This window comes from Phymastichus coffea, unplaced genomic scaffold (assembly GCF_024137745.1).
Source record: "Phymastichus coffea isolate CEN01 unplaced genomic scaffold, Cenicafe_Pcof_1.1 PCOF00004, whole genome shotgun sequence".
Taxonomy (NCBI): domain Eukaryota; kingdom Metazoa; phylum Arthropoda; class Insecta; order Hymenoptera; family Eulophidae; genus Phymastichus; species Phymastichus coffea.
The window spans coordinates 6,042,304-6,055,848 of NW_026706815.1; the positions used below are offsets into that span (position 1 = coordinate 6,042,304).

Genomic DNA, 13,545 nt, shown 5'->3' on the forward strand with positions numbered 1-13,545 from the left:
AAAAATAAAAATTAATTATTATTCAAATATTATTGAACAATTCAAGTATTTCTTGTTTATAATTATTTCTACAAGCGAAAAGTTATCTTTCTATGTAAACGATTTCAATTATTTCATTGTGAATTTTGCGCTTTCAAGATTACTAACTTTGTTGGTTAATCATTGTTAACTATGAATTATTTGATAATTTCGAATTATGCCTAAATTACTTATATATTCTGTATTTTTTATTTTTATGAAACATATTTATTTATTCATCATTATTTATGTTGGCCCCTTCAAAGTAATCTCCCTTAGATATAATACACTCGTGCCAACGTTTTTTCCAATCCTCGAAGCACTTCTGGTAAGCACTTTCTGGTATAGCCTTGAGTTCTTCCAGCGATTCTTTTTTATATCCTCAATCGTTCCAATCCTCCGTCCTTTCATGAGTTTCTTGAGTTTTGGGTAGAGAAAAAAGTTGCAGAGGGCCATATTCGATGAATATGGTGCCTGAGGCATGATTGCGGTTTTGTTTTTGGCCAAAAAGTTCGACACAAGCAACGATGAGTGAGCAGGTGCATTATCGCGATGCAAAATCTATGAGTTGTTTTCTACAATTCCGGACGTTTTTTTCGTATTGCTTCTCCCAAACGGTGCATAACTTTAAGGTAATACTTTTTATTGAGCATACGACCTTGTGGTAAGAAGTCCTGATATACTAGACCACGTTAATCAAAGAAAACAGTGAGCAAAACCTTGACATATGATCGAACTTAACGTGCTTTGTTCGGTCTTGGCTCTTCTGGAGTCTTCCATTGGGACGATTGGGCTTTACTTTCGACGTTATAACAATAAACCCACGATTCATCACCAGTTATGACTCTTTTGAGTAAATCTGGGTCGTCGTTGACGTCATTCAACAGTTTTTAAGCAATGCTCATGCGACGGTTCTTTTGGTCAAAAATAAGCACTTTCGGAACAAATTTTGGTGCTACACGTTTCATGCCCAAAACTTCGGAAAAAATTGCATAGCACGAGCCAACAGAGATGCCGACGTCTTCAGCCACTTCTCTAATATTGATTCTCTAATGTTTCACTTTTTCAACACTTTCATCGGTTATTGAAGTCCTGGGACATCCAAAGCGAGGTTCGTCGTTGGTGTCTTCTCGGCCATCTTGAAAGAGCTTATCATACTTGTAAGCATTTTGTTGACTTAAAGTAGACTCACCGTATGCCACTGTCAACATTTAAAGTGTTTTAGAGCACTTATTTCCATTTTTTACACAAAGTTTTATGCAAACTCTTTGATTCGTTGTATTCGGCAGCAGAAAATCGCCGAGCACAAGAAACACGTCTAACGTTTCTCTCACGCAAAAAAAAAAACGTAAACATACAAACTGGCTGAAACTGTGAATATATGTGAGGGACATGTATACAAACATAATAAAAAAAATATCGATGATTGAATCTACGTAACCCGCCTAATTCAAAAATTCACCTTACTTTTTGAACACACTTCGTATGTGATTAAATAGGCTCGATTTTACACATTTTAGGCAGATTTATTTATTTTTTTTCTAATTCAGATTCTTAGCTTTTTATAAACCATTCTAATCGAAGGTGCACAATCACCATAATGTTTATCAAGCTTCTGTTTAATCTCCTAAGACGTTGTGCCTTTCAAAAAGTAATGTTTAATCAATACACGAAATTCTTTTTCGTCCACTTTTTTATAACCACTCGATTTCTTTGATTGAAACGAATGTAAAACGCAAAGTAATTGGTCGATCTGGCTGAAACTTGGTGTGTGCTCTTCCAAGATATGCCACTAACTAAAAATAACCTTGATACGCACTAGTAGCGCCATCTCTTTGACTTTGCACGGACTTTTCAAACGACCCTCGTATGCTGGAAACCTCCGTGAAGAGTGCGCACGTGGACATCTCTTATGAAGAGGGTTGAGAAGTGACTTTCTCGAGGAACTATGGCAGGATGCCTTTCCTCATAAGTGAGGCCCATGTTTTGCAGACGGCTACCCACCCTTCAAACCCCCATATCATCGAGAAATAGCTAGCATCGGCGGATGGTCGAGCTTTGGGAAATGGAAACCCATTTGAGAGAGCTCTAATTTCCTCGGCGAATCGCTTCTGTTGAACAACTCTCAGGATACACTGAGTTGCTGACAGGACCTCCGAGGCTGACGTGAGCGGGTTGACAGGTTGCTGGCCAGCGAAGAACGTATGCGAATGCTCACAGCAACCTCGTCAGTGAGAAGAATCAGCTGAACGAAAAGCTCTCCTCTTGTGGTATATTGTGAAGCAGCACACGTTGAGGTGGCTTGCTCTCCAAAGTCAATGACAATTGACTGGAGGTTGGTATCCATGTGTTCTAATCGCTATGTGGCCAAGTAGGGCCTAACCATCATACCGAACTGTCTCGGAACTGGCGGGAAGAGAGTCTTCCTGAAGCAGCATCTGTAGGGTTGTCCCCGGAGGCGACATGGCTCCATATAGCCTGAGGGACCAGCGTGTGGATTTGGCTCATCCGGTTGGTAAGAAAAGTTTGCCAACGTAATGGATGCTCGATGAGCCATGTCAATGTCATCGTAGAATCTGACCAGCAGAATATCTTGCTAGGCCTGGGAATTATCGCTGCCACCAATCGGGCCAGAAGTAAAGCTGCGCAAAATTCCAGTCGGGGCATCCTTATTGACTTGATCAATGCCATCTTGGTTTTTGCAACGAACAAAGAAGAGCGCCAACTGTTTTGTGAATATTGCATCACGAAATAGAGACTGGTTCCATTACCTCGCTCGGAGGCATCGCAGAAGCCGTGTAGGAACCAGAGCGCGTCGTGATCATAACCTAAGAAGCGAAGTATAGCGATGTCCTCCACGTCATGGAGCTATTTGCAGAAGGTGGCACATTTTTTAGGAGTCGGGATCTAGTAGTGTGTCCTAGTTATAGCCCATGTTCCAAAGTTTCTGGATCAAAACTTTGCCTTGGATCAGGACTGGATCCAACCAATCCACTGGATCAAACAAGCGACCACCGATAAAAGTTCCCTCTTGGTGATCCACGGGGTCAGGTGATCGCTTCTGATTCTGAATCCAAAGGCATCGAAACGTGGTCACCAGCAAAGTCCCAACATAGACACTACGTCTTGGCTAGCAGCAAATCCTGAGTGGAGCCATTGGTCAGGCCTGAAAGTAGCGCGAGATGATTTGATAACCATTTATCTAGGGTGTTTCAGGATGTCGGCTTTCAATGGGAAGTTGGCTCGTTCATCGGAGGCCAACTGTCAGAGCGCTCTGATGGCTTGGTATGGAACACAAGAAGTACCATAGGTGACAGTAGTAAGCCGGAAGTGCTGCATGACCTGATCCGGGGAGTCTCTCCAAATGACACATATCCAATCGGCTTCTTCCTCATGAATATGGAACTGTCGAAACATTTTGATAGTGTCTGCTGAGAAGACAATCCGATGATACCCCAGCGTGAAAGGATAACTACAATATCAGTTTGTACGTTAGGGCCGGAATTAAAGTAGTCGTTGAGAGACATCCCATTGTTGACAGATTAGGAGGTGTTAAAGACTACACGGATCTTTTCTCTGCCAATACTCTTGAACACGGCATGATGAGAGGGTGGTGTCTATATCCTGATCGTCGATCCTCTCCATGTAATGTAAAGCCTTATACTCCTTCATGAAGACAGTATAGGTCTCGCGTTCCTTCGGGTTTCGTCGAGAGCGGCGCTCCAAACTCAGCAGTCTAGCCCTGGCAATGACGTGGGAACAAGGAAACTCCGGTGGTTTAGACAATGGGAACCAAAGGACGTAGAGATCGGAGTATTTTCTTCCATGTGTGCACACGAAATGATCTTCACAATCCTGGTCTTCCTTGGATAGCTGAGGGATCGTGGGCACCTCCTCCAACTTCCGAGATCGCCGGAGTTCCATTGTCAGATCCAAATTACTGGCGTGATGGCATCGCATAGATGGTCGTAGGTCAGAGTTGAGTAAAGGGATAGGTCCACTGAGTATCCATCTAAGGGCTGTCCTTTGAGCCATGGGTTCACTTGATAGGCTCTTCCAAAAGCCACTCAGCAGAAGTATAGGGTAAACATCAACACCTAGAACACAGTCGATTAGGCCTTTCACATAATATTCTGGATCCCGTAGATATAACCCGTCTAGATAAGACCAGGTCTTTCTAGTGACTGACATACTAGAAAGGATCGTTGTGATATTTGACAATACTAAGGCCGTTTAATGCATCCATAAAGGCATGATGATAGACGTTAGCATGGCATCTATTTCTTCTGAGGGTTGGAGGCCAATGTTGCCACTTATGCCACTTATGGTCACCCGTATGGATCGCTTAGGTAGACGTAGGGCCTGTACGATCCAGTCGGAAAAAAGATTATCTCGGATCCCTGATCCAGCAGCGCTCGGACCTCAATGTTGGCGTTTCCCGAGTGGATAATCACAGTACCATAATAATCGCCATAAATTATCACCAGCAGTACCGCTTCTTCAGAGTGTGAGCGTGAATGGAGGGCATTGAGTGATAAGGGCTTTGAGACTTTCTCCTGAGCTGCACAGGCCGTCTGGTCAGATCCCTTGGTGCTTCGCATGTTGCTTGCAGAAAAGTATTGTTTGAAATAGAAAGTGAGATGCAGTACTCCACTGTCTGTTACCCTGCAGCGAAAGGAGGATAGACACTTGCTTACTCTATGGCCTCCATTGAGATAGTTGTAGCACAGATTCATCTATTGCATAAACTTTCTCCGTTGTTCAGAAGAGAAGGCCTTAAACTTCGGGTAGCCTGAAACCCCATATTGCCTGTGGCATACCTAGCAAAGAGGTCTGCAATGGGATTTACATTGCTAATCACGTGAGTAGTATGGGCGTGAGCCGTTCTAGCCAATCCTTGCCATGCTACTCGACTTTCAGGGATGTTGATGTTGACTGCGCATGTGGTCTGGAGAGTTCTTGACCGGTGTTCGAGAAAATTCTTCAGGTTGACATACTGGGGAAAAGTGTCAAAGTTCTCTATGGATTTTTTCCAGTCTTTTTTGGTTTGGACGTCCAGCCTTATCTCGATCAACAGTACCAGACAATCGTCCGAATGGCTGACAAGTCATCCCAGCGCTGTCAGAGATCGCACGGCTTCCTCGACTGTATCTAACAATCGAGTGATCTCGGAAGCCGTGCAGGAAGACATACCAGACATCATGAACAGTCGGTTTAAGTAGTCATCTAGCTTAACTCTCCTGTTGTCGTAACTCTGCAAAACAATACTCATTGCAACTCAGTGCAAAACAATATTAGCTATGTGCAGGACGTCTTTCACCATGAAGCTCAAGAACTTCTTGAATGACTCCTAATCCCATCACACGCCGTTGAAAGTTGGTAATTTCAAGGCAGGCAGATGAGAAGGTTGTAGCAAGACGTGTGCTCCGAAACACTTGAAATGTTGACGGTGGCATACGGTGAAACTGTTCTGAGTAAAAAAAATGTTTACAAGTGGTATAAACTCTTCCAAGATGGCCGGGAAGATGTCAATGACGAGCCTCGCTCTGGACGCTCAAGCACGTCAACAACTGATGAAAACGTTCAAGCAGTGAAGAAAATTGTTCTGGAAAATCGTCGAATCACTATCAGAGAAGTTGCTGAGGATGTTGGTATATCGCTTGGCTCGTGCCATGAAATTTTTTCTAAAGTTTTGGGCATGAGACGTGTGTCAGCGAAGTTTGTTCCGAAATTGCTAAATTTTGACCAAAAGAACCGTCGCATGAGCATCGCTCAAGAACTGTTGAATGACGTCAACGACGACCCAGATTTACTTAAAAGGGTCATAACTCGTGACGAATCATGGGTATATGGTTATGATATCGAAACCAAAGTCCAATTGTCCCAATGGAAGAGCCCAGATGAGCCAAGACCGAAAAAAGCACGCCAAGTTCGATCAAATGTCAAAGTTTTGCTCACTGTTTTCTTCGATTATCATGGCGTGGTGCATCAGGAGTTCTTACCATATGAACGTACGGTCAATAAACAGTATTATCTTGAAGTTATGCGCCGTTTGCGAGAAGCAATACAAAGAAAACGCCCAGAATTGTGGAAAAACAATCATGGCTTTTGCATCACGATAATGCCCCTGCTTACTCATCTTTGCTTGTGAGAGATTTTTTAGCCAAAAACAACACCACAATTATGCCTCAGCCACCATATTCACCGGATTTGGCCCCATGTGACTTTTTCTTGTTCCCAAAACTAAAGAGACCTATGAAAGGACGGAGATTTGCAACAATTGAAGAGATAAAGACTGCATCGCTGGAAGAGCTCAAGGCTATACCGAAAAGTGCTTATGAGAAGTGCTTTGAGGATGGGAAAAACCGTTGGCATAAGTGTATTGTATCTGAGGGGGATTACTTTGAAGGGGACAACATAAATATTGATAAATAAATAAATATTTTTTCTTAAAAATACAGGTCACCTTACTTTTTGAATACACCTCGTATATGACTGAAATATATACATTTTTTGTCAAACTTAAATTTGTTAGCGTAAAAAAATGATACACAATTGTAGGTCCAATATCCGAAGAACCTACGACAAATCTTACGCATAATCTGAGCACGATACCACCGAACTAATTATGCTAATGTCTGACAACTCGGAAAAATCTCATATTTTTTCTTTTGTCATTTGCAATTATTTAAAAAATTACCAAAAAATAACTAACTTTTGAAAATTGATAGCAATAATCGACTCTACGGAACAAAATATGCCAAAAATGTATGTAACACTTCTTGTCAGACTTTATTTATAAGAAATTTATTTAATTTTTTATGTACAATTACAAATACTAAAAAAAATCTGGATATTTATTTTGCTTTGTAACGGGGTATGCATGCATTTGTACGGGTATTTTAGTGTGTGCTAAGCTATGCACGGGTTGCGGGTTCACCTTGTATACATGTGCCAATGAACGCGAGCTGCACGAACGTTGCCGCTGCGCCACACAATAGCGCACACTTCAGTGGCGCTTGGTGAACTTTTAGAAAATTGCCCGCACGGGCAATCACGGGCATCTTCTCTGCGGCAATCTTCCCGCTGCTACCTTACCTCGGGAGTAGACACTCGTCTCTGGACGAAGTCCCCGTGTTTAGTCACCGTTACTTTATTCGGTAGGCTCAGCCTCGCTCGGAGGTATGTGGGTAGAATTCGACTATCTGTTTTGTGTTCACAAACGTACCGAAAGGGATTCTAATAATGGATGAGTCAATGATTATATCACATATAGAGTTTACGTATCAATAAAGTGTCCTTTATTATTTCACTATCCGTATATAAGTTTTGGGCCTGGTCTGTTATCACAATTTTCCACACATAGCATATACGAGCGTCGCCATCTTATTCCCTGCGGCACATGAGTCGTTTCCAATCTCTCTCGCTATAATGCAATATGCGAGGTCGCTTTTTGTCGTTTTGCGATTTCATGTAAGATCGCTGGCGACTTCGTCTAAATTTGCGAAACTATTAAAGCGAAGCTGGCCAGCTTATCTCACGAGAGCAGCTCCGAACCACGACGATGCTTAGGTTAACCTCGCTAGGTCCCTTGGTCACACTGGAAAAGTTGAAGGTGTCGAGATGTGCGTTAGCCGTGTCCCTTGTGCGTATCCTCTTAATATGCCCTTCTTCTCTCAACTACTGTCCCTTGCAAAAACTACTGCACACTATTTAAACGGGAAGAAATGTTTGCGCTCCGTAAGAGTCACGACCGTGCGTCGCAAGTAGCTATCCTAGACTCTTCTCTTTTTGCTATCTCTATCTCACTCTTCCCACGCAGAGCGCGCCCTCAACTCCTGTCCGGCAGGTGCTACCCCTCGCGGGCAGTCGTCATGACGAGGTGAGAGCGCGGATATAACGTTCATCGTTATAGCTTATTGTTGATGTAGTTATTTGACACTATCAAAAAGTAGATTTTATTTGGAATTTATCAGCGTGATACGCCTGATACTATTGCTGAAACTGTGCAGAGATTATGAGGAACCGACAGTACTATTGAGCCAAATGAAAATGGCGGTCGTCCAAAGTTCGAATATGATCAACTTTATGATCCAATAATGCAAACTTTCAAAACCGATCCAATCACCAGATTACGCCGCATTTTGTGACAGGACACAAAGGCTTGGTATTAGATATTCTAACACCACAGTATAATGAGTGACAAAGCAAGAGGGAATACAAGCGTAGCTTTCTTAACGTGTCTTAGTACGTAATAAGCTTTTTACCTTTCATGAATGGTTAAAAACCACTGAAAACTGAAGCCCCGCTACGATGCTATTGCAGTAAAGTACTCTTATAATTTTGTTATTGAATATAAATCTCATAAAGCTTACTCTGTTTTTATCTAAGACAAAAAACATCACCCTTTAGTTTCAAATTAAACATTCTTGATAAGAAATTTCTAGGACTATTAATAGTAGAAATTATCGGTCTAAGAGGAATGCATTCTTTATGAATTTTAGGTAGAGCATAAGCCTTTGCAATAACTGTGTTAAATAGTGTGAGATATTCATTACATTTTTTATCCAAATAATCATTGTCATTGAATTTCCGTAAAATTTTATAATCTTTTGGTGGTAAGGATTGTAATAAATTTCTCTTAGTAATTTTATATGTATTAGAGTCTTCAAGTAACACATTCATTTTTACAATATAATCATCTTTATTGAGGCATACTGTAATGTTACCTTTATCTGCACGTGTGAAAAATATATTTGGATTGGATTTGCAAAACTGTTTTGTGTACATTAAATCTTTTAAGAATTGTTTTTCTTGTTTTGTTAACATTAATGGGCGTTTTTTCGTCTTTTATACATTTCTGATTAAAATCTCACGAATATCTTGTAACGGTATATTATGATTTTTAGTTCATTTCAAAATTCTTAATTGTATTAACAATATCAAATTTTGATAAAGGTGCTTTTACATTCAAAATTTTCTGCCATAGATACAATATTAATTACTTTTTGTGGAATTTCTCTGTCAGAAAAATTCTTCAACCATTTTTCTTTGTTACTATAATCACAGACAATGGATAGCTTTTATTTTTCTATTAAGAGTTTAAATTTTTTGTTCAAACTTTTTGTTAACTTAATATTGTTGTAAAACTGTACAAGAATCGTAATGACAAATGATCTGAGACTTATATGATATGTATAATTCCAATGCAATCAGTGCCCGGTTATATATACAGGGTGTCCAAAAAGTAACGAATCAAAGAAATAACTTTCCAGGTAGCAAAGCTTTTGCAAAGGTCGAGGTCGCTTTAGGACTAACTTTCGACGAGGAATTCGATGGTGACCTTGGATTTGACCTTCAACCTCAATGTCAAGGTCATTTGGAGGTCAACTTTTTTTTTTTAAATGGAAACCCCTTTTTTCGACACTGCCAATCGAATGAGCGGAAAATTTTACGTCCAAACATGCACACAGGTCATGAGTGAGGTATGACCTTGAGCTTAACCTCAAGGTCATTTAGTCTCATCAAGGTATGGGTCGATGACACGCTCTACCACTCAGGCTTGGGTTTTTGCGATGAAGCTCAAGGTCGTTCTAGGACTAACTTTCGACGAGGAATTCAATGGTGACCTTAGATTTGACCTTCAACCTCAATGTCAAGGTCATTTGGAGGTCAACTTTTTTTTTTAAATGGAAACCCCTACTTTTGACACCAATTTGATTATTACATTTAACGTCACCCAGGAACAACGGCGTGGACGTAATAATATCTGTTCCCGTTACATTGAGGTCGAAGGTCAAATCCAAGGTCACCATTGAATTCCTCGTCGAAAGTTAGTCCTAGAACAACCGTGAGCTTCGTCGCAAAAACCCAAGCCTGAGTGGTAGAGCGTAAATGACCTTGAGGTTAAGCTCAAAGTCATACCTCACTCATGACCTAAGTGCATGTTTGGACGTAAAATTTTCCGCTCATTCGATTGGCAGTGTCGAAAAAAGGGGTTTCCATTTAAAAAAAAAAAGTTGACCTCCAAATGACCTTGACATTGAGGTTGAAGGTCAAATCCAAGGTCACCATCGAATTCCTCGTCGAAAGTTAGTCCTAAAGCGACCTCGACCTTTGCAAAAGCTTTGCTACCTGGAAAGTTATTTCCTTGATTCGTTACTTTTTGGACACCCTGTATATAGGACAGACAAAATGAATATTAAAACAAAGAATTAGTGAATATGAAAATACTTCTATAGAAAAATTGTTACCAATACCTAAATACCTTGTAGATAATCCGACCCTTAGTTTCGATTTTCATAATGTTAATATTTTAGAGAAAGATTAACAAGAAAAAAAGAATTATTTCTGAAATGATATTCATTAATGCGCATACTAATACTATTAATAGACAAGGGGATACTCAATTTCTTATAAAACAATACAGTAGAATTTTTTAATTTCTTAAATAGTTTTAATTTCTTAATAGCTTAATATACTTATTATTAATTCCATTAGTCTTTTCATTACATCGCTTCTCTTATAATTTGGTCTCTATATCTTTGTTTTAATAAAATAAACTTTGTCTGAGTTTAAGAATATTACTATATGCCGTGGTGTTTAATTTCTCAGTATGACTTGTGACTTGGAACCTTTTGGTTGTCAATTAAATTTATATTGTCTTATTGATAATTATAACACTATGATTTTTGACTTGACTATAACTTTAAATTTAATGACAATATTTGTCGTAAAAGTTTGGACTATTAGCAATGAATAATATAAATTTTGAATTTCGACATGTTGCGTTGGTATGTAAATTTGCTGTTCTATTGATCTTTAATGTATCATTTATTTAAGTCATCATAAAGTATTTTTTGTATCAGTTGACAATTCAATAAAAGACCTGATGAACCTGGAAGGCAAACCAGCGAAATGTTGTCATACTTAATTGTGTATAATTATCTGTTTAGAGTTTCGGGTGTCACTCTAAAATAACTTTGTAATGTAATTCATTAGATCTATAATGATGGAGAATACCAAGGTATTTAATTATATTCAAGTAGTTACAGTTGATAACCTGTCGATAATGTTTTGATTTACGTCAATGAAGATGGCGCATGAAAATGTCTTCTACGTACTTTAATTAAATCGAAAATCATTTTCCTATCAATGATTTCTTACAAAATGATGTTCAAATCACCTCAAAATTAGAGGTAGAACTCAACAAATTACATCATACAATGGCTTAAGTATTTTTGCAGCTATTTTTATGAAAAATTATTTTTATAGCTGAAAAACTATAATTCATACATAAAAACAATTTAAAACAATAGTAAGATACGGTATTCAATATCATTTACCAATAATTATTTTGATTTTAAATCAATCACAAAGAGGAGTAACAAGTTATGTGCACTTTATAATAGACACTCATTACGAAATATACTCGTATAGTAATTCAAAAACATTTAATATTTAACTGACTGCCGATAAGAGACATGAACTTTGTTTAGACATCAAATAACCTATGAGACCATACATTATTAATTTTATTTTTCAATCGTTTTATTTTGTCAAAGTATTTGGCGATCGCTGGATTGAGACTGATGAAGTAATAGAATAGGCAGAACGATCGGTTGACTTTAACCTTTTTGATTACTTCTTCTGGAGAGCGTCTAAATAGGCTATTTATCATAATTATAATGAGCTACTTGCCCGAATATATGAACACGCTCATCATCTAAAACCTCAAGTTTTACGCAAAGCCATGCATCAAGAAGGTTTAAAAATATGTTATACCTGCTAGAAGGAGAAAGCCACTTTGAGAAACGTGTAAAATATGCAGAATAAAGCCAGAATGATAGTGATGATAACGGTGACTTTGATGTTGATGATAAACTCAGCAAAATGAAGATAGGCCGAAAAGTCAATGTGTAAAACAACGTTCTGACTTTTCGGCAGTTGATTCGTGATGCCGACAGCTGAACTCCTTTTCTGAATTTACATTTAATTTTGTACTCTTCATTTTTCTATTATATTGTACTACTCGAATGTATATTATTTTGAAGTTTGATTGTCCTAACTTTTTTGTACCGAATTTTTATCTTCAATTGTACACCAGATGAAATTTTACAACGGATTATAGATTTGTTACGATTATTATTTTTGAAACTGAATAAGCTGTTAAATACATATACCCAATCTAAAATCGATTATTATTTTTAACTTGTATTTATTGACTTCGACTACATCTCGTCCAGACATAGACAAATAGAATTATCTAAAATCGACAAGAGTAATTGAGCAAAAAAATAATAAACCACGAAGAAAGTGACAGCCAGGAAACCTTACCATCTACTAAACTATGTTCTATGAGCTGTAAATGAATAAAGAGTGAGAATATAAATAATTGTATAACTAATCTTGACCTCCGAGTCAAGACTTAACACTACTATCAAAAGGATATTTTTATTATATGTGTGTTTAGAAATATAGTTGTAAGGATTGTTGAGTATGGGAACATTTCAAATGATTTTGTTAAATTTTTTATTAAAGTGGGAGTTGTGGGCTGAATGAATATAGCTAATGTAAAAAGAATCATAGAATTTTATCACTTTCTTAACAATCTTGATGTTCACATTATGTTGACATAAAACATCCATCAAAGAATTGATTTTCTTATTAATAAAATTAGTGTGTGAGTATCTGTGATTTCACATTGTAAAATTCTATGTGTATTTATGAAATAAAAAATCGTATTTTTCTAATTATTAAATAACTATGAAATGAAATATTTTCTATGCTGCGAGTGCAACGTTATATATATTCTGCTAATGAGTCGAAAGTATGACATTACAACAAAAATCTTTTTTTGTTCAAAAAATAGTACGTTTTTTCATTAACTTTATAATATCAATGAATAACTTCCTTATCCTCAGACCATAACCATGTATGATATATTTCAAAACAGAATATATGCTAGTAGCATTGTCAGAATTAAAAAATTGTAAAGTACGTGAATCGATATCAGTGAATCGAACGTCCGACTTATCTGTATTATCATGTGTAAAATCTTCTGTGTTTAGTGAGTTATTGTTGTTCAGAATTAAATGTTTGACCGAAGTGGTTCGTTATCGATTGTCAGCATGAGCCATCATATGTGAATGAGGCATCAAACTTATTCAAATTGGAAGGTTTATTACTTGTGTATAATCTAATTAGTTATTTGGTTATTGAAACTAACATTCATCACAAGTAAAAATGACGTTGAGATTATTACGGCGTTTCGAAATATTTATTTATGATACCCTCATTACGTTACAAAATAATATATGTAACGGTTCTATCTATGAGCTCTCTTATTTTCACTGGATAACTGCAACCCACTAAATTCATCAATCTACTTATATCAATTAGCATATCAACGGCGTCACCTCATATATTATATGATTCTCTTAGTACCAGAGTCAAATTTCATGACCACATAAGGAGCATGACGTCACCTACTTATAGATATAGATATAATAGTTTTTGTTGTTTCAT

At 37.9% G+C, this 13,545-nt stretch overlaps 1 protein-coding gene across 2 annotated transcripts in view; it reads right to left on the bottom strand.

Annotated features, from left to right (window-relative positions):
- Positions 1-13,545, bottom strand: part of LOC131666700 (S-phase kinase-associated protein 1) — a 397,249-nt gene that overhangs the window by 159,147 nt on the left and 224,557 nt on the right. The window lies entirely within an intron of this gene.